This window comes from Mauremys reevesii, linkage group 2 (assembly GCF_016161935.1).
Source record: "Mauremys reevesii isolate NIE-2019 linkage group 2, ASM1616193v1, whole genome shotgun sequence".
In the NCBI taxonomy this organism is placed as follows: Eukaryota; Metazoa; Chordata; order Testudines; family Geoemydidae; genus Mauremys; species Mauremys reevesii.
This window is the reverse complement of record NC_052624.1, coordinates 8747124-8773191: the sequence shown is the minus strand read 5'-3', so window position 1 is coordinate 8773191 and position 26068 is coordinate 8747124. Positions and strand designations below refer to the sequence as shown.

At 47.6% G+C, this 26068-nt stretch overlaps 1 long non-coding RNA gene across 1 annotated transcript; it reads left to right on the top strand.

The window, feature by feature from the left end:
* The first annotated feature begins 4277 nt into the window (after positions 1-4277).
* LOC120398503 lies at positions 4278-25358 on the top strand. Its single transcript, XR_005594481.1, has 3 exons — positions 4278-4318; positions 8319-8321; positions 25289-25358. It is a non-coding gene; the product is annotated as an uncharacterized LOC120398503 (long non-coding RNA).
* The last annotated feature ends 710 nt before the right edge of the window (positions 25359-26068 follow it).

Genomic DNA, 26068 nt, shown 5'->3' with positions numbered 1-26068 from the left:
TAGAATTAATATGCAAACTAGATACCATTAATTTGGGCTTGAATAAAGACTGGGAGTGGCTGGGTCATTACACAAATTGAATCTATTTCCCCATATTTCGTATCCTCACACCTGTCAACTGTCTGAAATGGGCCATCTTGATTATCACTACAAACGTTTTTTTCCTCCTGCTGATAATAGCTCATCTTAATTAATTAGCCTCTTAGAGTTGGTATGGCAACTGCCACCTTTTCATGTTCTCTGTATGTATTGTGACAAAGTTCCTCCTCTACCTTGGTGGGTCCTGGGCTTATTGGTGGATTTGCTCACCTCAGTGATCTTCCCCTCCGGTGGAACCCACAGTCTGGGTCAACTCCACCTGTGTCGGATCAGGAGTTGGGAGGTTTGAGGGGAACCCGGGCCCACCCTCCACTCCGGGTTCCAGCCCAGGGCCCTGTGGATTGCAGCTGTCTAGAGTGCCTCCTGGAACAGCTGCATGATAGCTACAACTCCCTGGGCTACTTCCCCGTGGCCTCCTCCAAACACCTTCTTTATCCTCACCACAGGACCTTCCTCCTGGTGTCTGATAACGCTTGTACTCCTCAGTCCTCCAGCAGCACACCTCTCACTCTCAGCTCCTTGCACCTCTTGCTCCCAGCTCCTCACACCCCTCACTGACTAACTGGGAGGCTTTTAACTAGTTCCAGCCAGCCCTTGACTGGCTTCAGGTGGCCCAATCAATGTAGCTCTCTCCACTGCCTTCTAGAAAGATCTTAATTGGCCCCAGGTGCCTTGATTAGCCTGGAGCAACTGCCATTTGGTTACCATGGTAACAGGGATTTGTTTAGCGTGGGGCTAACATACCTGTTCCTCACTACTTTACTGAAGCCATCTGGCCTTGCCCCATCACAGTATATACATCTTCTCACTATATGTTCCAGTCTATGCATCTGATGAAATGGGCTGTAGCCCACAAAAGTTTATGCTCAAATAAATGTGTTAGTCTCTAAGGTGCCACAAGTCCTCCTGTTCTATTTGAGGATACAGACGAACACGGCTGCTACTCTAAAAGCTTTGAAACTCTGCTGCTAAGGCACTGGGCAGAGGTCATATAGGAAGTCCATGGGCAGGGGTGGGGTGTAGAACCCAGGTCCTTCAGAGCTAGCCACTGCAGCTCTGTCTGCTGAATGCTGCAGAAAAAGAGAACGCTGATAGATGGGAGCAAAGCAAAGAAGGCCAGTTCTCTGAGACTCCAGCAAAAGGTCCCAGGCGATTGGGAAGGATGTCATGGTTGACAGCGTGAAAAACTGAGCAGAGGTCAGGAAGGATGAAGAAAGAGAGAGAATGAGCGTCAGATGAGATGAGATCATTTAACCCCCAAGGGGTGGCAGGTTATGCCCCATGCTGGATTGTAGAGCAATGGTTGCTGGGAAATTTTATATTTTAACTGAAAACCATTTTGTTTTGCCATTTTTTGTTCTGGGTTTGAGAAAAGGAAGGAGTGAGAAAGTGTTGTATGAGTATGAGATGTGTTTATGCCTCAAATTCTTAGGGTGTCAGCTGTATTCAGGCCAATTCCAGAAAAAAGAGCAGAAATTGCATCCACCGGGTCCATAAAGTTAACATTTATTGTCATTGTGACGGAGCGTTTCTGGCGGGACCCAACTGAGAGTGCCAAATCAGGACCAATTGCTTAAACTGGGCAGTCACAGCCCTAGGCTGGGGTTTTTCCACCTCTAAGGCAAACCAAACCAGCCAGATAAAGAAGACTTTGGTCTCACCCCACTGGCTAACCACAAGTCACACAAGCAATTTCCTTAGACACTCCAGTCTCCCAGCATCACCACCAGTGCACTCGTCCTGGGGATGAATGGTTATGAAAGCCAACACCCCAATAAAAGAAAAAGGTTCTCTCGATCCCAAAGGACCAAGCCCCAGACCCAGGTCAATATACACATTAGATCTTACCCACAAATCACGCTGTTGCCAATCCTTTAGAATCTAAAATCTAAAGGTTTATTCGTAAAGGGAAAAAGGTAGAGAAGAGAGGTAGAATTGGTCAAATGGAATCAATTACATACAGTAATGGCAAAGTTCTTAGTTCAGGCTTGCAGCAGTGCTGGAGTAAACTGCAGGTTCAGATTAAGTCTCTGGAGAACATCCCCCGCTGGGATGGGTCGGTCAGTCCTTTTGTGCAGAGCTTCAGTTTGTGGCAAAGTCCCTCCAGAGGTATGAAGCAGGATTGAAGACAAGATGGAGATGATGCATCAGTCTTATATAGACTTTTCCAGGTGTAAGAATCTCTTTGTCCTCCTTGGAAAATTACAGCAAAATGGAGTCTGCAGTCACATGGACAAGTCTCTGCATACTTTGCTGAGTCACAAGGCGTGTCTGCCTTCTCTCCATGGGTCAATTGTGTAGCTGATGGTCCTTAATGGGCCATCAAGCCAGCTAGGCAGGGCTAACACCAGCTTGTCTGGGATATTTCCCAGAAGCAGAGCACAATACAAAATACAGACAGTACAGAGCCAATACCTATAACTTCAACTACAAAATGATACACAGACATACAGACTGCACAATCATCACCAGCAACCCAGAACCTGGTCTTAGACACCTTATATGACCCCTTTACTTAAGATTTGGTGCCACTACAGGCCCTTGTTGCAACCCATGTTCTATATGGTCCCAATTTATATCAAACACGTCACAGTCATGGTTCGTATTAGTCACTGGACACCAACTATGTACTCAGCACTGTTCAAAATATGCCAGAAAATATAGTCCCTGAGCCAACATGTATAAAATGTGTAGCCATGAATATGATGGCTGAGATATTTAAGTATGAAGTGTATCATTACTGAGCACATGTTACTAGCTATGAGTGGAGGCACTGATGGCAACAGAAGTTTTGCCTTATGAAGTAATGGAAGATTTGACCCTCCAACTTTTTTACAAGAAGTAGAGCTTCCCAGAGCTTCTGTGCCTGTTTATTTTCTTTTCCTGCCTGCAGTGGCCCTGCTATATCTCAGAAGACTCAATTTTTCCTCAACTTTAAAATGTGGAATTTTCCTGGCGTTTGGTTTTAAATATTCTCCTGTGAGAATTGCAACTCAGTCACTGCCGGGTTGTGTTTAAAAGACACCTGGAAAGTCACTAGCCTTTAAACAGAAGTGAAAGAAGTTTTTGCCAACTCTTCTGATTTTGTCTTCGTGATAATTATTGTTTTCCTTAAAGCCTCAGCTCCTGGAGTTGTTAGGTAAAAAGCAAGTCCTTACTCACCTCTCCAGCACCCGAGTTCGTGCGGAGTTGGTATGGGGCTCACAATCTGTCAGAGACCGGACAACACTTCGTTGATCAACGGGCTCACACTATCCTTAGCTTAAAGGCTTCGGAGTAAGTGTGGCAAGTTTATTAGGGTTGAGCATCAATATTTATACACAGAAGTAAACAAAGTGATTAACAGATCATAATGGTCATGCATAATCAATCAAGATTCTACAGGATAAAACAGGTTAAAATTTAAAAAGACAAAAGGGGAGATGGCTACTTAAGAGGAGGGGGGGTGTCATGAGCAGTTCGCAGGTCAGAGCTTTGATTAAAAGTTTCAGACAGAGACATCAAATCTGGGTTAAGTTTAAGTTCATCAAAAGTTCAGACTCAACATTCCTCCATTTGTAGCTTTGGGATAACTATTTACCAAAAGCTACACCCCATTTTAAGGAGCCAAGGGCCGCTTGGCAATTTCAGCCTGGGCCAACTCAAAGAGAGTAAGGCCTTTGGCTGAAGTAGGAAAAGAATAAACTGACCCACATGAATTTATGAGGGAGGGGACACACTGAATACAGCAACACAGTATTATAAGGATTACTATGGCCCCAACAATACCCACCAAGAGTTTTTTAACCCACCCAAATCCAGGCAGCCAATTCCATAAGGCTCCCCACCAATCATAAGGTGGCTGGCCAGAGGAGTAGTTCTTAGCCATTTCCCTTAGATGTTTGGTACGTTGAAAGGTGTCAGGGTAGGTGTCATTTACAAAAACACAGCATTCTTCATTTATGAGGGCGCAAGTTCCTCCCTGGGCTGCTAACATTATGTCTAAAGCCATTCGGTTTTGCAAAGCTAACTGGCGCAGTTGGGACATTTCCCCGGCCTGATTCTCAAATAGGGTCGCAGTTTCATTGGTTAAAGATTCTAGTAGTCCCTGTAGACGGATGACACCACCCCTCAAGCTAATAAGACCAGCCCACCGCTGCCATGACAAACCATCACGGATATTAATATCTCTGAAGGTTTCACGGATGTTGCGAACGTGGGGAAAATGGGGGGGGGGGTGGTGAGGGAGATGCGAGAAGGCGGTGTGAGCCACGCTAAATAACATGACCCTGCCCAATCAGGGGAGAGAAAGTAATAAGCTTTGGGCCCGCACACCCAGGATGTTCCATACATTGCGTTTCGGGTATTCCATTTCTCAAAGTAGGAGGTAACCCACCACCCGTTGGACCACTGTTCCCCTGGTAACGCAGAGGGGTCGTTGTGCGAACCGCAGAGGCACAATTTGGTAGTGGTGTTTTCAAAGTGCAGTGTAGTACTGCTTGAGCAGTTGTAGAAGGCAATCGTATATCCCTTAACAATTAGTTGGACACCCTCGTGATCTGAGCAGGGCTTCTTAAAAGCTGACTCTGAAGGCTTGCCCACCCATGAAAAAGTTGTATCGGGGTGAGGGAGCCACATATGGGATAAGTGGGATGCGCAAGGCTTGAAGCCAAGATTTTTACTAAAGGCGGTGCCATTAAAATACATGTTGCATTTACTGGTTCCCACAAAAGTTGACCCCTTTTCTTTAACAAAACACAGTGATCCTGTCTGATTTGTTACCCTGAGATATCTGTTAATCGGCACTCCTGTTTTGTCCCATGTAAGATTGTGTTGGACTGGATCTTTTACTCTAGCCGGTGGCATCCAAGTCATATTAGCAGTGGTCAGGGGAATGGGTGTGAAGGGGAGTCCCTGTTCTGCATTTACTGGAAATTGAGTACATACCCAGCAATTACTTCTATTTCCTAAAATACGAGTTTTAACCTCGTGGGAATATCTAATAAAAGCATTATCTTCATAAGCAGAAAATAAACTAAAAAGGCATAATAAAAAACATACAGTTGTCAGAATAAAAAGTCCTCTCATTTTTTTTGAGTCAATTTAAGTCTGATGTCTGAAAGAGGTAAGCTGGTCCACTGGTCAGAGGCAGTGTCCTCAGTGGTGGCAAGAGCTGCTGGTCCGTCACTGTGGTCCACTACGGCTGGCTTGACGTGGGAGTGGTGGATCCAGGATTTGCGTCCTTCCAGGAACACTGCAGTCTGGGTTGTTAAAAGAACCTGGTGGGGTCCAGTAAACCTCGGCTGGAGGGTGTCGCCACGAACGAACTTTTTGGCCCAGACGAAGTCCCCTGGTTGGAACAGGTGGATCTGTTCTTCTAGTGGCACGGTCTGGGAAAACTGCGAGGCTTTCCAAAGGGTACGGAGGCGAGCCTGTAGGGAGAGAAACTGGCACGCGGTCATATGATCCCCTCCCAATAGTGAAACATCAGCACGTGGTAGCGCCCCGCCTTTGAAAGGGGGGTGTCCATAGAGCAGTTCAAAGGGGGATAATCCCAATACACGGGTTGGGCGAGTACGACGGTGAAACAGGACCAAGGGAAGTACCTGAGGCCACTTTAACCCTGTTTCCTGACAGTATTTAGCCAATGTAAGCTTAAGCTCCCTATTCATACGCTCAACTTTCCTGCTAGACTGGGGGTGATAGGGTGTATGAAAGGAGTGTGAAATGCCCAGTCCTTGTTCTAAACGGCCAAGAACATTACCAGTAAAGTGGGGTCCGCGATCTGAGTCAAGCACGAGAGGGATGCCAAAACGGGGTACAATGTCTCTAAGGAGAATCTTTGCCACTGTGGCAGCAGTACAATTAGCAGTAGGAAAAGCTTCGACCCATGAAGTCAGAGGGCAAACCAAAACAAGGAGGTGCTTTTTCCCAAAAGCCTTTGGCATATCTGCAAAGTCAATTTGAAGATGTTGAAATGGAGCAGCAGGCGGAGGTCTTCCACCCTTAATTTTGTTAAGAGGCAGAGCAGGTCCATTACGCTGACATGTGCTGCATGCTTTCACTATTGACAGGCAGTAGGGTTGAATGCCTGGAGCATACCAAAAGCGAGCGATGGTGTCCACAAGGGCGTGCGTGCCGTAGTGAACCCCCTTATCATGGTGCCAGCGAACTGCCACAGGGTATGTGGAGCGAGGGAGGCAGGCTCGGCCATCCGGCATAAGCCAGGTCCCTTTGATCAGAGTGGCTCCGAGGCTCTCCCACGACTGTAGTTCAGCAGCGGGTACCGGTACGGGGTGCGGTGGAGTAAAGGAGGAGGTTACAATAGCCAACGTGGGCATGGCTAAGGGTAAGACGGCAGCCGTCTTGGCGGAGGCGTCAGCCAGGGCATTCCCACGGGTGACGGGGCTATCATCTTTAGTATGGGCCCGGCAGTGAACTACAGCCAGGACCGAGGGTTCTTGGAGGGCGTCCAAAAGCTTGTGGATGAGGGGGAGGTGCTGAATGGGTTTACCGGCAGCTGTCTGGAAACCTCGAAACTTCCAGAGGTGGATGTGACAATGCACAACTCCAAAAGCATACTTGCTATCAGTAAAAATGGTAACGGTCTTAGCAGCGGCCAACTGGCAAGCTCGGGCCAGGGCATAGAGTTCGGCAGCTTGGGCTCCCCAGTTGCCTGGCAGTGAGGAGGCCTCTTGAATGTCCCATTCAGAGGTGACTGCATAACCGGTGAAATGCTTGCCATCAACATAAAAGGAGCTTCCGTCCGAGAAGAGGATGCAATCAGGGTTGTCCAGTGGCACATCAAACAGGTTGTTCCTTATCTGTAAGATGCTATGAACTACTTCCACACAGTCGTGCTGATCCTGGAGGACTGGCAGGTCAGGAAGCAAGGTAGCTGGATTAAGGGGCCCACACCTTTCAAAAATTAGGTTAGTGTCTTCTAGGAGTTCGGCCTCTAGCTGTTGCTGACGATGGGCCGAAAAGACCTGGGTTGTGCCCTTACGCAGAAGGGCTGACAAGGCATGAGAGGTCCAGACCGTGGTAAAATGACCCAGGGTCAGGCTCTTTGCCTTTGTGATCAGCAGGGCAGCTGCTGCCAGAGTCCGGGTGCAGGATGGGGTTCCCTGAGTGACAGGGTCGATCTGCTGGGAGTAAAAAGCAAGCGGGAAATGGTGGGGCCCGCTCAGCTGGGTAAGGACGCCACTAGCAATTCCGCCCCTCTCGTGGACAAAAAGGTGAAAGGGTTTGCTGTAATTGGGGGGGCGGAGAGACATGGAGGAGGCCACACTGTCCTTGAGTAACTGAAAGGCTTGGATCGTGTCTGGGGACCACTGCAAAGGGTCAGGAGCAAGGTTAGCAGTGAGTTGGTGGAGCGGTTTGCTCAACTCCCCGCAGGACGGCAACCAGGGGCGACAGAAGCCAATTAATCCTAAGAAACCTCGAAGTTGTTTCTTGGTGTTTAGCAGAGGGCAGTTTTGGATAGTCTTTATGCGGACTGGGTCCATTTGTCTCCCCTCTGGGGTTAACAGGAAGCCCAGATATCGGACCTTCTGTGAGACCCACTGAATCTTGTTAGGGTCTACCTTGTGGCCTCTGGTGTGTAGGTATAATAAAAGTGCCTTACCATCGATGCGGAGGGCGGCTTCTTCGCGGTTACCTAGTAGGATGTCATCTACGTATAGGACTAACGTGGATCCCTGCGGACTGGTGAAGCCTTCCAAGTCGTGGCGGAGGCATTGGCTGAAAATCGTGGGGCTGTCTCTGTAGCCTTGAGGAAGTTGTTGCCAGACATAACTTTGTCCCTCCCAGGTGAAACCAAAGAGATACTGAGAGTCTGGGTGCACAGGAATGCTGAAAAAGGCTGATTTTAAGTCAATAACAGTGAACCACTCAGCATCCCAGGGGATTTGGCTGATGATAGTAGCTGGATCAGGAACTACTGCATGAAGAGGGACCACATACTGATTAACAACCCGTAGATCCTGTACAAAGCGCCAACGAATAGGGTCTCCGTCCTTTTAGGAGGCTTTTGACAGGCAGTATAGGGGTATTACAGGGAGTGCGCTGAGGCGGACTAGCTTTTGTGCAATGAATCCCTCGATAATGGGCGGATGCCCTCCCGGGCTTCCAGCGACAGGGAGTATTGAGGACTGACGGGGGTTAAGGAGGGCTTCACTTGAATCCTTACTGGCTCTGCCGAAAGGAGCAGGCCAACATCAGTGTCAGAAATTCCCCAGAGGGTTAAAGGCAAGTCAGTGAGGTCAGGGGAGAGAGGGGGGGGGGGGTTCCCAATTACCCTGAGTTGGGGCCGAATCTCCTAACACTGTCATCAATAATCCTACCCCTTCAGGAGTGCAGGTTAAAGTAGCCTCAAGCTTACAGAGTAAATCCCGGCCCATCAAAGGGATCGGACAAGCTGGGGAAAAAAGAAAACGGTGAGAAAAACATTTATCAGCATAAATAACATTTAGAGGCAAAGTGAGTCCCAGAGACTGTGGGTTGCCCTCCACCCCAGTTGCAGTTTTAACCTCAGAGGATAGCCAGGGAGAGGGGGCATGATTTAAAAGAGAGAAAGTAGCTCCAGTATCAATGAGGAAAGAGACAGGCAGTCCTTGGACTGAAAGGGTTAGACGAGGCTCTTTGCTGGGAGGGGAGAAAGTGAGGAAGGAGCCGGCTAAAGACATTAAGGAAATAAGACCATCACATTGTTTGCCTTCGGCCCCGGGGTACCGTCATTGAGAAGGCTGAGTTTTCTGCAGCTGCTGCTGTTGCCCGTAGTTGATCCAGGCCTGAGGAACGGTCTGGGCTGGTGGTGCAGGGGTGTATTCGTCCCTGGTGTAAGTATCTGCGGATGCGACTGGACCCTCTGGGCGTCCCCAGGGGCATTCACGTTTAAAGTGACCGGGCTGTCCGCACTGAAAACAATTTCCTGGTGGCTGGGGTTGCCAGGACCCTCTTCCCCGAGCACCTGAAATCCTGCCACGGCCACGGCTTCTGCCTCGAATACCACCGCGAAAAGCTAAAGCCATCAACTTATATTCTTCCTTTTTCTCTTTCTTTTTACTACTTTCCCTTTCTTTCTCCCATGCAAAATCAGCTACGTCCAACACTGAAGTGACTGACTCACCTCCCCAACCAGGGCAAAACTTTAAGAAATAATCCCTTACAGGGGGTACTGACTGATTCACAAAAAACGAAATAAGAGTAGTATGCATCCTGCTGCATCTGCTTGATCTTTTGCCTAGTAATTACTCCTCCCGAGGTGTGCCCTTCCATTTCCTCCTTATCCCTCTGCAGAGATTCCGATCTGAGTCCTGCAGATTCCCTCTGCGCTCTGGAGAGAGCCCCCTGCGGAGGAATAGGGGCAGGTGCAGTGGGGACCAACTGACGAGGCAAAACACGCCGTGGTTTATACTCTTCATCGAAATAACATGGAGGGGATTCACTCTCGGGAGAATACCTGACTGCCATAATTTTTAAAGATTTCCACAGCTCTGCTGCTGTGTCCCAACAAAACCAGTAACATAACTGTCCCGGATGGTCTTTTTCGATCTGGCTCCTTACTCCTCTTAAGGCAGCCTGTTCGAAAGAGCCATACGAAGGCCACCTCATCTCCGGGTCGGCCAATACCCAGTCCAATTCCTTACACACAGTGTGTACAACTTCCTCCTAGACATTCCTGTCTGTACTGGGAGTTTCCCTTCGTTCCATAACTTATTTACAATCCCCAGCGGACTCTCAAGAGGCACGCTAGTCCCTTGACCCATGGTGTCTGACAGGAGCCCTCCAACTGGCGTTTATCCTGCTGTCCAGTACACGACCCCTCAATATTGAATTGGCTGGGAGAAATCTCCCGTGGCGCCTGCCAATTCGTATATGAGTGGTCTGACCACTGGACAGAGGCACTAACCAGAAGGAATCCCGGAGCCCCCAAATTGTTAGGTAAAAAGCAAGTCCTTACTCACCTCTCCAGCACCCGAGTTCAGACCAGACTGACACTGGAATCTATGAATCTGTGGGAAACCCCCCTTTTGCCCATAACAGTCAGCCAGTGAGAGTGGAATTTCACTCTCGTTAGAAAGAAGCTCAGCAGTTTCTCTTAGGGCTAGTCTACACTTACAAGCCGGGTCGAAGCGGTGAGTTCGACTTCGGAGTTCGAACTATCGCGTCTAATCTGACGCGATAGTTCGAACTCCGAGCGCGGGGTCGACTCGGTACTCCACCACTGCAAAGGTGGTAGCGAGTCGACCTTGGAGCCGCGGACTTCGATTCCGTGGCGTCTGGACGGGTGAGTAGTTCGAACTAGGGTACTTCGAATTCAGCTACGCTATTCACGTAGCTGAATTTGCATACCCTAGTTCGACCCCGCTTCTTAGTGTGGACCAGCCCTTAGAAGTCTGGTCCTAAAGTTTTTTTTGCTGGAGGATGGCCACCTTAAGATCTGCTATTGTGTGGCCAGGGAGGTTGAAGTGTTCTCCTACAGGTTTTTGTATATTGCCATTCCTAATATCTGATTTGTGTCCATTTATCCTTTTAAAGGATTTTTTTTTGCTGGAGGATGGCCACCTTAAGGATAAATCCTTTTAAAGGATAAATGGACACAAACCAGATATTAGGAATGGCAATATACAAAAACCTGTAGGAGAACACTTCAACCTCCCTGGCCACCCAATAGCAGATCTTAAGGTGGCCATCCTCCAGCAAAAAACTTTAGGACCAGACTTCTAAGAGAAACTGCTGAGCTTCAGTTCATTTGCAAATTTAACACCATCAGCTCAGGATGAAACAAAGACTGTGAATGGCTTGCCAATTACAGAACCAGTTTCTCCTCCTTTGGTTTTCATACCTCAGCTGCTGGAACAGGGCCTCATCCTCCCTGATTGATCTAACCTCGTTATCTCTAGCTTGCTTCTTGCTTGCTTATATTTACCTGCCCCTGGAAATTTCCACTCTTGCATCCGAAGAAGTGGGCATTCACTCACGAAAGCTCATGCTGCAAAACGTCTGTTAGTCTATAAGGTGCCACAGGATTCTTTGCTGCTTTTAAAATGTTTTGTTATTTTAAAATGATGGACAAAATCATTCTGAAATATACACACAGATTTGATCTACTTATTTATAATTTGTTTTGTGATGGCACGTCAGGCCCAACTAAGAACAGGTTCCCCTTGTGCAAGGCATTGCATAAACAGAGTAACAGACAGTTCCTCCTCTGAATACCTAATAATCCCAGTAAACTCATGAACCACGTCCTCAGCTTGTGGAAAATGCTGTCGCCAATCTCCACCAGCTGAAGGTGTTGCCCCTTTATGTTTGTGTAGACAGGGAAATCTTGACATAAATGCATGTGTTCTAATATTATACATATTGGGCCAGATCCCCCGCTGGAGGAAATCAGGATAGCTCAGCAGCGTCAATGGTATTGCACTGATTTTCACCAGCTGAGGATCCAGACTAATAGCTAAGTTAGGCTCCCAAATACATATTTAATTATCTAAATAAGCGGTCTGATTTTGCCAAAGTGATCCACACCCAGCAACTCCCACTGACCTCAGTGGGAATAGCTGCATGATCAGCGCTTTGGAAAAATTAGGCCATGTATTACTATTTATGTGTGCGCAGAGGGGTGCCATTTGGGAGGGGGGCAGGAAGGGTCCCCCTCCAAGTTTCATACAGTCATGGTTCGTATTAGTCACTGGACACCAACTATGTACTCAGCACTGTTCAAAATATGCCAGAAAATATAGTCCCTGAGCCAACATGTATAAAATGTGTAGCCATGAATATGATGGCTGAGATATTTAAGTATGAAGTGTATCATTACTGAGCACATGTTACTAGCTATGAGTGGAGGCACTGATGGCAACAGAAGTTTTGCCTTATGAAGTAATGGAAGATTTGACCCTCCAACTTTTTTACAAGAAGTAGAGCTTCCCAGAGCTTCTGTGCCTGTTTATTTTCTTTTCCTGCCTGCAGTGGCCCTGCTATATCTCAGAAGACTCAATTTTTCCTCAACTTTAAAATGTGGAATTTTCCTGGCGTTTGGTTTTAAATATTCTCCTGTGAGAATTGCAACTCAGTCACTGCCGGGTTGTGTTTAAAAGACACCTGGAAAGTCACTAGCCTTTAAACAGAAGTGAAAGAAGTTTTGCCAACTCTTCTGATTTTGTCTTCGTGATAATTATTGTTTTCCTTAAAGCCTCAGCTCCTGGAGTTGTTAGGTAAAAGCAAGTCCTTACTCACCTCTCCAGCACCCGAGTTCGTGCGGAGTTGGTATGGGGCTCACAATCTGTCAGAGACCGGACAACACTTCGTTGATCAACGGGCTCACACTATCCTTAGCTTAAAGGCTTCGGAGTAAGTGTGGCAAGTTTATTAGGGTTGAGCATCAATATTTATACACAGAAGTAAACAAAGTGATTAACAGATCATAATGGTCATGCATAATCAATCAAGATTCTACAGGATAAAACAGGTTAAAATTTAAAAAGACAAAAGGGGAGATGGCTACTTAAGAGGAGGGGGGGTGTCATGAGCAGTTCGCAGGTCAGAGCTTTGATTAAAAGTTTCAGACAGAGACATCAAATCTGGGTTAAGTTTAAGTTCATCAAAAGTTCAGACTCAACATTCCTCCATTTGTAGCTTTGGGATAACTATTTACCAAAGCTACACCCCATTTTAAGGATCCAAGGGCCTCTTGTCAATTTCAGCCTGGGCCAACTCAAAGAGAGTAATGACTTTGGCTGAAGTAGGAAAAGAATAAACTGACCCACATGAATTTATGAGGGAGGGGACACACTGAATACAGCAACACAGTATTATAAGGATTACTATGGCCCCAACAATACCCACCAAGAGTTTTTTAACCCACCCAAATCCAGGCAGCCAATTCCATAAGGCTCCCCACCAATCATAAGGTGGCTGGCCAGAGGAGTAGTTCTTAGCCATTTCCCTTAGATGTTTGGTACGTTGAAAGGTGTCAGGGTAGGTGTCATTTACAAAAACACAGCATTCTTCATTTATGAGGGCGCAAGTTCCTCCCTGGGCTGCTAACATTATGTCTAAAGCCATTCGGTTTTGCAAAGCTAACTGGCGCAGTTGGGACATTTCCCCGGCCTGATTCTCAAATAGGGTCGCAGTTTCATTGGTTAAAGATTCTAGTAGTCCCTGTAGACGGATGACACCGCCCCTCAAGCTAATAAGACCAGCCCACCGCTGCCATGACAAACCATCACGGATATTAATATCTCTGAAGGTTTCACGGATGTTGCGAACGTGGGGAAAATGGGGGGGTGAGGGAGATGCGAGAAGGCGGTGTGAGCCACGCTAAATAACATGACCCTGCCCAATCAGGGGAGAGAAAGTAATAAGCTTTGGGCCCGCACACCCAGGATGTTCCATACATTGCGTTTCGGGTATTCCATTTCTCAAAGTAGGAGGTAACCCACCACCCGTTGGACCACTGTTCCCCTGGTAACGCAGAGGGTCGTTGTGCGAACCGCAGAGGCACAATTTGGTAGTGGTGTTTTCAAAGTGCAGTGTAGTACTGCTTGAGCAGTTGTAGAAGGCAATCGTATATCCCTTAACAATTAGTTGGACACCCTCGTGATCTGAGCAGGGCTTCTTAAAAGCTGACTCTGAAGGCTTGCCCACCCATGAAAAAGTTGTATCGGGGTGAGGGAGCCACATATGGGATAAGTGGGATGCGCAAGGCTTGAAGCCAAGATTTTTACTAAAGGCGGTGCCATTAAAATACATGTTGCATTTACTGGTTCCCACAAAAGTTGACCCCTTTTCTTTAACAAAACACAGTGATCCTGTCTGATTTGTTACCCTGAGATATCTGTTAATCGGCACTCCTGTTTTGTCCCATGTAAGATTGTGTTGGACTGGATCTTTTACTCTAGCCGGTGGCATCCAAGTCATATTAGCAGTGGTCAGGGGAATGGGTGTGAAGGGAGTCCCTGTTCTGCATTTACTGGAAATTGAGTACATACCCAGCAATTACTTCTATTTCCTAAAATACGAGTTTTAACCTCGTGGGAATATCTAATAAAAGCATTATCTTCATAAGCAGAAAATAAACTAAAAAGGCATAATAAAAAACATACAGTTGTCAGAATAAAAAGTCCTCTCATTTTTTTTGAGTCAATTTAAGTCTGATGTCTGAAAGAGGTAAGCTGGTCCACTGGTCAGAGGCAGTGTCCTCAGTGGTGGCAAGAGCTGCTGGTCCGTCACTGTGGTCCACTACGGCTGGCTTGACGTGGGAGTGGTGGATCCAGGATTTGCGTCCTTCCAGGAACACTGCAGTCTGGGTTGTTAAAAGAACCTGGTGGGGTCCAGTAAACCTCGGCTGGAGGGTGTCGCCACGAACGAACTTTTTGGCCCAGACGAAGTCCCCTGGTTGGAACAGGTGGATCTGTTCTTCTAGTGGCACGGTCTGGGAAAACTGCGAGGCTTTCCAAAAGTGCGGAGGCGAGCCTGTAGGGAGAGAAACTGGCACGCGGTCATATGATCCTCCCAATAGTGAAACATCAGCACGTGGTAGCGCCCGCCTTTGAAAGGGGGTGTCCATAGAGCAGTTCAAAGGGGATAATCCCAATACACGGGTTGGGCGAGTGCAGCGGTGAAACAGGACCAAGGGAAGTACCTGAGGCCACTTTAACCCTGTTTCCTGACAGTATTTAGCCAATGTAAGCTTAAGCTCCCTATTCATACGCTCAACTTTCCTGCTAGACTGGGGTGATAGGGTGTATGAAAGGAGTGTGAAATGCCCAGTCCTTGTTCTAAACGGCCAAGAACATTACCAGTAAAGTGGGGTCCGCGATCTGAGTCAAGCACGAGAGGGATGCCAAAGCGGGTACAATGTCTCTAAGGAGAATCTTTGCCACTGTGGCAGCAGTACAATTAGCAGTAGGAAAAGCTTCGACCCATGAAGTCAGAGGGCAAACCAAAACAAGGAGGTGCTTTTTCCCAAAAGCCTTTGGCATATCTGCAAAGTCAATTTGAAGATGTTGAAATGGAGCAGCAGGCGGAGGTCTTCCACCCTTAATTTTGTTAAGAGGCAGAGCAGGTCCATTACGCTGACATGTGCTGCATGCTTTCACTATTGACAGGCAGTAGGGTTGAATGCCTGGAGCATACCAAAAGCGAGCGATGGTGTCCACAAGGGCGTGCGTGCGTAGTGAACCCCTTATCATGGTGCCAGCGAACTGCCACAGGGTATGTGGAGCGAGGAGGCAGGCTCGGCCATCCGGCATAAGCCAGGTCCCTTTGACCAGAGTGGCTCGAGGCTCTCCCGACTGTAGTTCAGCAGCGGGTACCGATGCGGGTGCGGTGGAGTAAAGGAGGAGGTTACAATAGCCAACGTGGGCATGGCTAAGGGTAAGGCGGCAGCCGTCTTGGTGAGGCGTCAGCCAGGGCATTCCCACGGGTGACGGGGCTATCATCTTTAGTATGGGCCCGGCAGTGAACTACAGCCAGGACCGAGGGTTCTTGGAGGGCGTCAAAAGCTTGTGGATGAGGGGAGGTGCTGAATGGGTTTACCGGCAGCTGTCTGGAAACCTCGAAACTTCCAGAGGTGGATGTGACAATGCACAACTCCAAAAGCATACTTGCTATCAGTAAAAATGGTAACGGTCTTAGCAGCGGCCAACTGGCAAGCTCGGGCCAGGGCATAGAGTTCGGCAGCTTGGGCTCCCCAGTTGCCTGGCAGTGAGGAGGCCTCTTGAATGTCCCATTCAGAGGTGACTGCATAACCGTGAAATGCTTGCCATCAACATAAAAGGAGCTTCCGTCCGAGAAGAGGATGCAATCAGGGTTGTCCAGTGGCACATCAAACAGGTTGTTCCTTATCTGTAAGATGCTATGAACTACTTCCACACAGTCGTGCTGATCCGGGAGGACTGGCAGGTCAGGAAGCAAGGTAGCTGGATTAAGGGCCCACACCTTTCAAAAATTAGGTTAGTGTCTTCTAGGAGTTCGGCCTCTAGCTGTTGCTGACGATGGGCCGAAAAGACCTGGGTTGTGCCCTTACGCAGAAGGGCTGACAAGGCATGAGAGGTCCAGACCGTGGTAAAATGACCCAGGGTCAGGCTCTTTGCCTTTGTGATCAGCAGGGCAGCTGCTGCCAGAGTCCGGGTGCAGGATGGGGTTCCCTGAGTGACAGGGTCGATCTGCTGGGAGTAAAAGCAAGCGGAAATGGTGGGGCCCGCTCAGCTGGGTAAGGACGCCACTAGCAATTCCGCCCCTCTCGTGGACAAAAAGGTGAAAGGGTTTGCTGTAATTGGGGGGGCGGAGAGACATGGAGGAGGCCACACTGTCCTTGAGTAACTGAAAGGCTTGGATCGTGTCTGGGGACCACTGCAAAGGGTCAGGAGCAAGGTTAGCAGTGAGTTGGTGGAGCGGTTTGCTCAACTCCCGCAGGACGGCAACCAGGGCGACAGAAGCCAATTAATCCTAAGAAACCTCGAAGTTGTTTCTTGGTGTTTAGCAGAGGGCAGTTTTGGATAGTCTTTATGCGGACTGGGTCCATTTGTCTCCCCTCAGGGGTTAACAGGAAGCCCAGATATCGGACCTTCTGTGAGACCCACTGAATCTTGTTAGGGTCTACCTTGTGGCCTCTGGTGTGTAGGTATAATAAAAGTGCCTTACCATCGATGCGGAGGGCGGCTTCTTCGCGGTTACCTAGTAGGATGTCATCTACGTATAGGACTAACGTGGATCCCTGCGGACTGGTGAAGCCTTCCAAGTCGTGGCGGAGGCATTGGCTGAAAATCGTGGGGCTGTCTCTGTAGCCTTGAGGAAGTTGTTGCCAGACATAACTTTGTCCCTCCCAGGTGAAACCAAAGAGATACTGAGAGTCTGGGTGCACAGGAATGCTGAAAAAGGCTGATTTTAAGTCAATAACAGTGAACCACTCAGCATCCCAGGGGATTTGGCTGATGATAGTAGCTGGATCAGGAACTACTGCATGAAGAGGGACCACATACTGATTAACAACCCGTAGATCCTGTACAAAGCGCCAACGAATAGGGTCTCCGTCCTTTTTAGGAGGCTTTTTGACAGGCAGTATAGGGGTATTACAGGGAGTGCGCTGAGGGCGGACTAGCTTTTGTGCAATGAATCCCTCGATAATGGGGCGGATGCCCTCCCGGGCTTCCAGCGACAGGGAGTATTGAGGGACTGACGGGGGGGTTAAGGAGGGCTTCACTTGAATCCTTACTGGCTCTGCCGAAAGGAGCAGGCCAACATCAGTGTCAGAAATTCCCCAGAGGGTTAAAGGCAAGTCAGTGAGGTCAGGGGAGAGAGGGGGTTCCCAATTACCCTGAGTTGGGGCCGAATCTCCTAACACTGTCATCAATAATCCTACCCCTTCAGGAGTGCAGGTTAAAGTAGCCTCAAGCTTACAGAGTAAATCCCGGCCCATCAAAGGGATCGGACAAGCTGGGGAAAAAAGAAAACGGTGAGAAAAACATTTATCAGCATAAATAACATTTAGAGGCAAAGTGAGTCCCAGAGACTGTGGGTTGCCCTCCACCCCAGTTGCAGTTTTAACCTCAGAGGATAGCCAGGGAGAGGGGGCATGATTTAAAAGAGAGAAAGTAGCTCCAGTATCAATGAGGAAAGAGACAGGCAGTCCTTGGACTGAAAGGGTTAGACGAGGCTCTTTGCTGGGAGGGGAGAAAGTGAGGAAGGAGCCGGCTAAAGACATTAAGGAAATAAGACCATCACATTGTTTGCCTTCGCCCCCGGGGTACCGTCATTGAGAAGGCTGAGTTTTCTGCAGCTGCTGCTGTTGCCCGTAGTTGATCCAGGCCTGAGGAACGGTCTGGGCTGGTGGTGCAGGGGTGTATTCGTCCCTGGTGTAAGTATCTGCGGATGCGACCGGACCCTCTGGGCGTCCCCAGGGGCATTCACGTTTAAAGTGACCGGGCTGTCCGCACTGAAAACAATTTCCTGGTGGCTGGGGTTGCCAGGACCCTCTTCCCCGAGCACCTGAAATCCCTGCCACGGCCACGGCTTCTGCCTCGAATACCACGCTAAAAGCTAAAGCCATCAACTTATATTCTTCCTTTTTCTCTTTCTTTTTACTACTTTCCCTTTCTTTCTCCCATGCAAAATCAGCTACGTCCAACACTGAAGTGACTGACTCACCTCCCCAACCAGGGCAAAACTTTAAGAAATAATCCCTTACAGGGGGTACTGACTGATTCACAAAAAACGAAATAAGAGTAGTATGCATCCTGCTGCATCTGCTTGATCTTTTGCCTAGTAATTACTCCTCCCGAGGTGTGCCCTTCCATTTCCTCCTTATCCCTCTGCAGAGATTCCGATCTGAGTCCTGCAGATTCCCCTCTGCGCTCTGGAGAGAGCCCCCCTGCGGAGGAATAGGGGCAGGTGCAGTGGGGACCAACTGACGAGGCAAAACACGCCGTGGTTTATACTCTTCATCGAAATAACATGGAGGGGATTCACTCTCGGGAGAATACCTGACTGCCATAATTTTTAAAGATTTCCACAGCTCTGCTGCTGTGTCCCAACAAAACCAGTAACATAACTGTCCCGGATGGTCTTTTTCGATCTGGCTCCTTACTCCTCTTAAGGCAGCCTGTTCGAAAGAGCCATACGAAGGCCACCTCATCTCCGGGTCGGCCAATACCGCGGTATACCCAGTCCAATTCCTTACACACAGTGTGTACAACTTCCTCCTAGACATTCCTGTCTGTACTGGGAGTTTCCCTTCGTTCCATAACTTATTTACAATCCCCAGCGGACTCTCAAGAGGCACGCTAGTCCCTTGACCCATGGTGTCTGACAGGAGCCCTCCAACTGGCGTTTATCCTGCTGTCCAGTACACGACCCCTCAATATTGAATTGGCTGGGAGAAATCTCCCGTGGCGCCTGCCAATTCGTATATGAGTGGTCTGACCACTGGACAGAGGCACCCAACCAGAAGGAATCCCGGACGAGCCCCCAAATTGTTAGGTAAAAAGCAAGTCCTTACTCACCTCTCCAGCACCCGAGTTCAGACCAGACTGACACTGGAATCTATGAATCTGTGGGAAACCCCCCTTTTGCCCATAACAGTCAGCCAGTGAGAGTGGAATTTCACTCTCGTTAGAAAGAAGCTCAGCAGTTTCTCTTAGGGCTAGTCTACACTTACAAGCCGGGTCGACGCGGTGAGTTCGACTTCTCGGAGTTCGAACTATCGCGTCTAATCTGGACGCGATAGTTCGAACTCCGGAAGCGCCGGGGTCGACTCCGGTACTCCACCACTGCAAAAGGTGGTAGCGGAGTCGACCTTGGAGCCGCGGACTTCGATTCCGTGGCGTCTGGACGGGTGAGTAGTTCGAACTAGGGTACTTCGAATTCAGCTACGCTATTCACGTAGCTGAATTTGCATACCCTAGTTCGACCCCGCTTCTTAGTGTGGACCAGCCCTTAGAAGTCTGGTCCTAAAGTTTTTTTTGCTGGAGGATGGCCACCTTAAGATCTGCTATTGTGTGGCCAGGGAGGTTGAAGTGTTCTCCTACAGGTTTTTGTATATTGCCATTCCTAATATCTGATTTGTGTCCATTTATCCTTTTAAAGGATTTTTTTTTGCTGGAGGATGGCCACCTTAAGGATAAATCCTTTTAAAGGATAAATGGACACAAACCAGATATTAGGAATGGCAATATACAAAAACCTGTAGGAGAACACTTCAACCTCCCTGGCCACACAATAGCAGATCTTAAGGTGGCCATCCTCCAGCAAAAAAACTTTAGGACCAGACTTCTAAGAGAAACTGCTGAGCTTCAGTTCATTTGCAAATTTAACACCATCAGCTCAGGATGAAACAAAGACTGTGAATGGCTTGCCAATTACAGAACCAGTTTCTCCTCCTTTGGTTTTCATACCTCAGCTGCTGGAACAGGGCCTCATCCTCCCTGATTGATCTAACCTCGTTATCTCTAGCTTGCTTCTTGCTTGCTTATATTTACCTGCCCCTGGAAATTTCCACTCTTGCATCCGAAGAAGTGGGCATTCACTCACGAAAGCTCATGCTGCAAAACGTCTGTTAGTCTATAAGGTGCCACAGGATTCTTTGCTGCTTTTAAAATGTTTTGTTATTTTAAAATGATGGACAAAATCATTCTGAAATATACACACAGATTTGATCTACTTATTTATAATTTGTTTTGTGATGGCACGTCAGGCCCAACTAAGAACAGGTTCCCCTTGTGCAAGGCATTGCATAAACAGAGTAACAGACAGTTCCTCCTCTGAATACCTAATAATCCCAGTAAACTCATGAACCACGTCCTCAGCTTGTGGAAAATGCTGTCGCCAATCTCCACCAGCTGAAGGTGTTGCCCCTTTATGTTTGTGTAGACAGGGAAATCTTGACATAAATGCATGTGTTCTAATATTATACATATTGGGCCAGATCCCCCGCTGGAGGAAATCAGGATAGCTCAGCAGCGTCAATGGTATTGCACTGATTTTCACCAGCTGAGGATCCAGACTAATAGCTAAGTTAGGCTCCCAAATACATATTTAATTATCTAAATAAGCGGTCTGATTTTGCCAAAGTGATCCACACCCAGCAACTCCCACTGACCTCAGTGGGAATAGCTGCATGATCAGCGCTTTGGAAAAATTAGGCCATGTATTACTATTTATGTGTGCGCAGAGGGGTGCCATTTGGGAGGGGGGCAGGAAGGGTCCCCCTCCAAGTTTCATACAGGAGGTCTGCTTGAGTTGCAGTGCATATCCTAGCCCAGGAAGAGCTTTTAACTGCAGCACAGCCTGAGCAGAGGAGAGGTGCTGCTCCCTGAAGCAGGGAGTCAGTATTTTGTGCTTTGTAAGCTTCACTAGATGCCTAGCTGCGTCTTTGGGTGCTTGAACTAGAATTAATATGCAAACTAGATACCATTAATTTGGGCTTGAATAAAGACTGGGAGTGGCTGGGTCATTACACAAATTGAATCTATTTCCATATTTCGTATCCTCACACCTGTCAACTGTCTGAAATGGGCCATCTTGATTATCACTACAAACGTTTTTTTCCTCCCGCTGATAATAGCTCATCTTAATTAATTAGCCTCTTAGAGTTGGTATGGCAACTGCCACCTTTTCATGTTCTCTGTATGTATTGTGACAAAGTTCCTCCTCTACCTTGGTGGGTCCTGGGCTTATTGGTGGATTTGCTCACCTCAGTGATCTTCCCCTCCGGTGGAACCCACAGTCTGGGTCAACTCCACCTGTGTCGGATCAGGAGTTGGGAGGTTTGAGGGGAACCCGGGCCCGCCCTCCACTCCGGGTTCCAGCCCAGGGCCCTGTGGATTGCAGCTGTCTAGAGTGCCTCCTGGAACAGCTGCATGATAGCTACAACTCCCTGGGCTACTTCCCCGTGGCCTCCTCCAAACACCTTCTTTATCCTCACCACAGGACCTTCCTCCTGGTGTCTGATAACGCTTGTACTCCTCAGTCCTCCAGCAGCACACCTCTCACTCTCAGCTCCTTGCACCTCTTGCTCCCAGCTCCTCACACGCACCCCTCACTGACTAACTGGGAGGCTTTTAACTAGTTCCAGCCAGCCCTTGACTGGCTTCAGGTGGCCCAATCAATGTAGCTCTCTCCACTGCCTTCTAGAAAGATCTTAATTGGCCCCAGGTGCCTTGATTAGCCTGGAGCAACTGCCATTTGGTTACCATGGTAACAGGGATTTGTTTAGCGTGGGGCTAACATACCTGTTCCTCACTACTTTACTGAAGCCATCTGGCCTTGCCCCATCACAGTATATACATCTTCTCACTATATGTTCCAGTCTATGCATCTGATGAAATGGGCTGTAGCCCACAAAAGTTTATGCTCAAATAAATGTGTTAGTCTCTAAGGTGCCACAAGTCCTCCTGTTCTATTTGAGGATACAGACGAACACGGCTGCTACTCTAAAAGCTTTGAAACTCTGCTGCTAAGGCACTGGGCAGAGGTCATATAGGAAGTCCATGGGCAGGGGTGGGGGTGTAGAACCCAGGTCCTTCAGAGCTAGCCACTGCAGCTCTGTCTGCTGAATGCTGCAGAAAAAGAGAACGCTGATAGATGGGAGCAAAGCAAAGAAGGCCAGTTCTCTGAGACTCCAGCAAAAGGTCCCAGGCGATTGGGAAGGATGTCATGGTTGACAGCGTGAAAAACTGAGCAGAGGTCAGGAAGGATGAAGAAAGAGAGAGAATGAGCGTCAGATGAGATGAGATCATTTAACCCCCAAGGGGTGGCAGGTTATGCCCCATGCTGGATTGTAGAGCAATGGTTGCTGGGAAATTTTATATTTTAACTGAAAACCATTTTGTTTTGCCATTTTTTGTTCTGGGTTTGAGAAAAGGAAGGAGTGAGAAAGTGTTGTATGAGTATGAGATGTGTTTATGCCTCAAATTCTTAGGGTGTCAGCTGTATTCAGGCCAATTCCAGAAAAAAGAGCAGAAATTGCATCCACCGGGTCCATAAAGTTAACATTTATTGTCATTGTGACGGAGCGTTTCTGGCGGGACCCAACTGAGAGTGCCAAATCAGGACCAATTGCTTAAACTGGGCAGTCACAGCCCTAGGCTGGGGTTTTTCCACCTCTAAGGCAAACCAAACCAGCCAGATAAAGAAGACTTTGGTCTCACCCCACTGGCTAACCACAAGTCACACAAGCAATTTCCTTAGACACTCCAGTCTCCCAGCATCACCACCAGTGCACTCGTCCTGGGGATGAATGGTTATGAAAGCCAACACCCCAATAAAAGAAAAAGGTTCTTTCGATCCCAAAGGACCAAGCCCCAGACCCAGGTCAATATACACATTAGATCTTACCCACAAATCACGCTGTTGCCAATCCTTTAGAATCTAAAATCTAAAGGTTTATTCGTAAAGGGAAAAAGGTAGAGAAGAGAGGTAGAATTGGTCAAATGGAATCAATTACATACAGTAATGGCAAAGTTCTTAGTTCAGGCTTGCAGCAGTGCTGGAGTAAACTGCAGGTTCAGATTAAGTCTCTGGAGAACATCCCCCGCTGGGATGGGTCGGTCAGTCCTTTTGTGCAGAGCTTCAGTTTGTGGCAAAGTCCCTCCAGAGGTATGAAGCAGGATTGAAGACAAGATGGAGATGATGCATCAGTCTTATATAGACTTTTCCAGGTGTAAGAATCTCTTTGTCCTCCTTGGAAAATTACAGCAAAATGGAGTCTGCAGTCACATGGACAAGTCTCTGCATACTTTGCTGAGTCACAAGGCGTGTCTGCCTTCTCTCCATGGGTCAATTGTGTAGCTGATGGTCCTTAATGGGCCATCAAGCCAGCTAGGCAGGGCTAACACCAGCTTGTCTGGGATATTTCCCAGAAGCAGAGCACAATACAAAATACAGACAGTACAGAGCCAATACCTATAACTTCAACTACAAAATGATACACAGACATACAGACAGCACAATCATCACCAGCAACCCAGAACCTGGTCTTAGACACCTTATATGACCCCTTTACTTAAGATTTGGTGCCACTACAGGCCCTTGTTGCAACCCATGTTCTATATGGTCCCAATTTATATCAATAACGTCACAGTCATGGTTCGTATTAGTCACTGGACACCAACTATGTACTCAGCACTGTTCAAAATATGCCAGAAAATATAGTCCCTGAGCCAACATGTATAAAATGTGTAGCCATGAATATGATGGCTGAGATATTTAAGTATGAAGTGTATCATTACTGAGCACATGTTACTAGCTATGAGTGGAGGCACTGATGGCAACAGAAGTTTTGCCTTATGAAGTAATGGAAGATTTGACCCTCCAACTTTTTTACAAGAAGTAGAGCTTCCCAGAGCTTCTGTGCCTGTTTATTTTCTTTTCCTGCCTGCAGTGGCCCTGCTATATCTCAGAAGACTCAATTTTTCCTCAACTTTAAAATGTGGAATTTTCCTGGCGTTTGGTTTTAAATATTCTCCTGTGAGAATTGCAACTCAGTCACTGCCGGGTTGTGTTTAAAAGACACCTGGAAAGTCACTAGCCTTTAAACAGCAGTGAAAGAAGTTTTTGCCAACTCTTCTGATTTTGTCTTCGTGATAATTATTGTTTTCCTTAAAGCCTCAGCTCCTGGAGTTGTTAGGTAAAAAGCAAGTCCTTACTCACCTCTCCAGCACCCGAGTTCGTGCGGAGTTGGTATGGGGCTCACAATCTGTCAGAGACCGGACAACACTTCGTTGATCAACGGGCTCACACTATCCTTAGCTTAAAGGCTTCGGAGTAAGTGTGGCAAGTTTATTAGGGTTGAGCATCAATATTTATACACAGAAGTAAACAAAGTGATTAACAGATCATAATGGTCATGCATAATCAATCAAGATTCTACAGGATAAAACAGGTTAAAATGTAAATTTAAAAAGACAAAAGGGGAGATGGCTACTTAAGGGGAGGGGGGGTGTCATGAGCAGTTCGCAGGTCAGAGCTTTGATTAAAAGTTTCAGACAGAGACATCAAATCTGGGTTAAGTTTAAGTTCATCAAAAGTTCAGACTCAACATTCCTCCATTTGTAGCTTTGGGATAACTATTTACCAAAAGCTACACCCCATTTTAAGGAGCCAAGGGCAGCTATAATTTCAGCCTGGGCCAACTCAAAGAGAGTAAGGCCTTTGGCTGAAGTAGGAAAAGAATAAACTGACCCACATGAATTTATGAGGGAGGGGACACACTGAATACAGCAACACAGAATTATAAGGATTACTATGGCCCCAACAATACCCACCAAGAGTTTTTTAACCCACCCAAATCCAGGCAGCCAATTCCATAAGGCTCCCCACCAATCATAAGGTGGCTGGCCAGAGGAGTAGTTCTTAGCCATTTCCCTTAGATGTTTGGTACGTTGAAAGGTGTCAGGGTAGGTGTCATTTACAAAAACACAGCATTCTTCATTTATGAGGGCGCAAGTTCCTCCCTGGGCTGCTAACATTATGTCTAAAGCCATTCGGTTTTGCAAAGCTAACTGGCAGTTGGGACATTTCCCGGCCTGATTCTCAAATAGGGTCGCAGTTTCATTGGTTAAAGATTCTAGTAGTCCCTGTAGACGGATGACACCACCCTCAAGCTAATAAGACCAGCCCACGCTGCCATGACAAACCATCACGGATATTAATATCTCTGAAGGTTTCACGGATGTTGCGACGTGGGGAAAATGGGGGTGAGGAGATGCGAGAAGGCGGTGTGAGCCACGCTAAATAACATGACCCTGCCCAATCAGGGGAGAGAAAGTAATAAGCTTTGGGCCCGCACACCCAGGATGTTCCATACATTGCGTTTCGGGTATTCCATTTCTCAAAGTAGGAGGTAACCCACCACCCGTTGGACCACTGTTCCCTGGTAACGCAGAGGGTCGTTGTGCGAACCGCAGAGGCACAATTTGGTAGTGGTGTTTTCAAAGTGCAGTGTAGTACTGCTTGAGCAGTTGTAGAAGGCAATCGTATATCCCTTAACAATTAGTTGGACACCCTCGTGATCTGAGCAGGGCTTCTTAAAAGCTGACTCTGAAGGCTTGCCCACCCATGAAAAAGTTGTATCGGGGTGAGGGAGCCACATATGGGATAAGTGGGATGCGCAAGGCTTGAAGCCAAGATTTTTACTAAAGGCGGTGCCATTAAAATACATGTTGCATTTACTGGTTCCCACAAAAGTTGACCCCTTTTCTTTAACAAAACACAGTGATCCTGTCTGATTTGTTACCCTGAGATATCTGTTAATCGGCACTCCTGTTTTGTCCCATGTAAGATTGTGTTGGACTGGATCTTTTACTCTAGCCGGTGGCATCCAAGTCATATTAGCAGTGGTCAGGGGAATGGGTGTGAAGGGGAGTCCCTGTTCTGCATTTACTGGAAATTGAGTACATACCCAGCAATTACTTCTATTTCCTAAAATACGAGTTTTAACCTCGTGGGAATATCTAATAAAGATAAAAGCATTATCTTCATA